The following is a 2,691-nucleotide window of genomic DNA, read 5'->3' as shown; positions in this document are numbered from 1 at the left end:
TTTTTCTTTAGTTCGGCTATCTCCGGGTCATTTGCTTGGGATTGGCGTACTTGATCCACCAAAGTGGGCTGCACTTCTAGGGCTGCCACAAAACCTTCTTCGACTAAACCCAAATTTAGTCGTTCAAACTCCTGTTGCAACTGCTCACAAACTTCTGTTGACATCGCAGCGTTGCAGTAATTCTTCCGGCTCAAGGCATCTGCAACCACATTCGCTTTGCCTGGATGGTAGTGGATACTTAGATCATAATCCTTGATCAATTCCAACCATCTTCGCTGACGGAGTTTCAAATCCGGTTGTGTAAAGATATACTTCAAACTCTTATGATCCGTATACACTTCACACTTGTTACCGATCAAGTAGTGTCGCCAAATCTTTAGGGCATGCACTACAGCTGCTAATTCCAAGTCGTGAGTCGGGTAGTTACCCTCATGTGGTCTCAACTGACGAGAGGCGTAAGCAACCACCTTTCCTTCTTGCATTAGCACACATCCCAGTCCTGATCTGGATGCGTCACAGTAAACCTGGAAGTCCTTCGTTTGATCCGGCAAAACCAACACGGGAGCCGAAACCAACCTTTGCTTGAGCTCTTCAAAACTCCTATCGCACTCATTTGACCACTTGAACTTCTCTTCCTTTTTCAACAACTGTGTCATTGGCTTGGCTATCTTTGAGAAATTCTCAATGAACCGGCGGTAATAGCCCGCAAGTCCTAAGAAACTCCTGATTTGGGAAACCGTCTTAGGCGGGGTCCACTTGATCACTGACTCCACATTACTGGGGTCTACGGCTACACCTTGGGCATTGATCACATGGCCAAGGAACTTCACTTCATGCAGCCAAAAATCACACTTGCTGAACTTGGCATACAACTGGTGTTCCCTTAGCTTTTCTAGCACAATCCGCAAATGTTGCTCGTGCTCTTCTTCTGACTTGGAGTAGATAAGAATGTCGTCGATGAAGACAACCACAAACTTATCCAGGTATTCCATGAACACCTTATTCATGAGATTCATGAAGAATGCCGGGGCATTAGTAAGTCCAAACGACATTACCGTACACTCATACAAGCCATAGCGAGTAGTGAATGCCGTCTTAGGGATATCTTCTTCCCGAATTCTCAGCTGGTGATACCCTGATCTCAAATCGATCTTGGAGAAAACTCTGGCTCCCTTCAACTGATCAAATAGGTCATCAATCCTTGGCAGAGGATACTTATTCTTGATAGTGACATCGTTCAAAGCACGATAGTCCACACACATTCTCTTAGTTTTGTCCTTCTTCTCAACAAAAATAACCGGGGCACCCCAAGGCGAGGTACTCGGTCGGATGTAACCTTTCTGAAGCTGTTCATCCACTTGCTTCTTCACTTCTGCCATCTCATTGGCGGCCATTCTATAGGGTCTCTTATAGATCGGAGCGGTTCCGGGTACCAAGTCGATACGGAACTCGATCTCTCTTTCTGGCGGCATCGTTGTGAGATCATCTGGAAACACCTCTGGATACTCACAAACCACTGGTATGTCTTCCAACTTCTTTGGGTCTTTGTCTTTTTCCGAGGGTTGTTCTTCGGCTTCCATCTGATTTAAACAAGTCCTGGTTGACACTGACTCCAGCGACTGATAAGTCACCACTTTACCCTCTTCACTGGTCAAGGTGATTGTACGCTTGGCACAATCAATCACTCCTTGATGCTTGGTAAGCCAGTCCATTCCCAAAATGACATCTAGGTCTTTAGATTCGAGAAGGATGAGATTGGCTAGAAAGGGTGTCCCTTGGATTTCTATGGGCACAACAGGGCTATAAAGGTCCGAAAACATACTATGCCCTGGAGTATTAACCCGCATCGGGTCTCTTAACTTTTCCCTTTTTAACCCAAGCATTCCCACAAACTTCCTTGAAATAAAAGAGTGTGTAGCACCAGAATCAAAAAGTACTGTAGCAGGTACGGAGTTGACAGGAAACGTACCCAGTATTACTTCTGGCGCAGCCTGTGCTTCTTCGGCGGTGACGTGATTCACGCGAGCTTGCACAAACCTTTGCCCACTGCGCTTCGGCTTCGGGCACTTGTCCGCAAAGTGACCTGGGTCGCCACAGTTGTAGCACACCCCAGGCTTTGCACCTGCATCCTTCCTGGCTGGAGGAGGTTGAGCTGTCGGTGGAGGAGCATTTTGTTGCCGGGGAGCTGGTGCAGGAAGAGTACGCTGAGTAGGAGCACGCTGGGACGAACCACTGGAGAAGTTGTTGGGATTGTAAGGACGATGTTGGCGGACAATGAAGGTTGATTGCCCGTGTTGTTGATTCTGAGGATAGGGGCCGGTGTGGAATCGGGGCTTCTGAGGAGGCGGCTGGTTAGACCTGAACTGCGAAGCCTTCCTCTTCTTGTCCATCTGGAGGTGCTGGTCCTCTTGGCGGATGGCCTTGTCCACTAGTTTCTCAAAATCAGCATAGTCGCCCGAAAGCAACTGCTTCTTCAGTTCATCATCCAAGCCTCCGAGGAACTTTTCTTGCCTTTTGGCGTCGGTGCGGACATCCTCAGGAGCGTATCGCGCTAGGCGATTGAACTCATGAAGGTACTCAGTCACCGTCTTGGTACCTTGCTGCAAAGCGCGGAACTCACGCTTCCTCTAGGTGACTATCCCGTCGGGAATATGGGCCTTGCGGAAGTTAAGACAGAACTCCGCCCAAGTC

Source organism: Oryza brachyantha, chromosome 12 (genome assembly GCF_000231095.2).
Source record: "Oryza brachyantha chromosome 12, ObraRS2, whole genome shotgun sequence".
In the NCBI taxonomy this organism is placed as follows: domain Eukaryota; kingdom Viridiplantae; phylum Streptophyta; class Magnoliopsida; order Poales; family Poaceae; genus Oryza; species Oryza brachyantha.
This window is presented reverse-complemented; position numbering follows the sequence as displayed.